Genomic DNA, 363 nt, shown 5'->3' with positions numbered 1-363 from the left:
AAAACCACTTCCTAGATGAAGTGCCATCTAGGCTGAGTATGAGACAGATGAGCAAGAAATAGTCAGCAAGGAGAATCTGTAAAGGAAGCAACAAAAAGTAATCATTAATAATTCATACACTAAGCGAATACTCTTATTAGAATTTCGGGGTGTCTTCGAGAGCCTTTTCTTCCTTCCAGTGACTATTGTTATTACAAAGACACTAGCTAATTTAATTATCTTTTGAAACCATCACTGCAGCCACTGTGTCAATCCATCTTGTTGAGGGTCTTCACTTACTTGCTGACCCTCCACTTTAGCGAGCATGATATACTTCTCCAGGGACTGGTCGCTCCTGACAACACGACCATCTTTGCTTCTAAG

The sequence above is a fragment of the Orycteropus afer genome, unplaced genomic scaffold (assembly GCF_000298275.1).
Source record: "Orycteropus afer afer isolate SDZICR_OR568_19922 unplaced genomic scaffold, OryAfe1.0 scaffold00597, whole genome shotgun sequence".
NCBI lineage: Eukaryota > Metazoa > Chordata > Mammalia > Tubulidentata > Orycteropodidae > Orycteropus > Orycteropus afer.
This window is presented reverse-complemented; position numbering follows the sequence as displayed.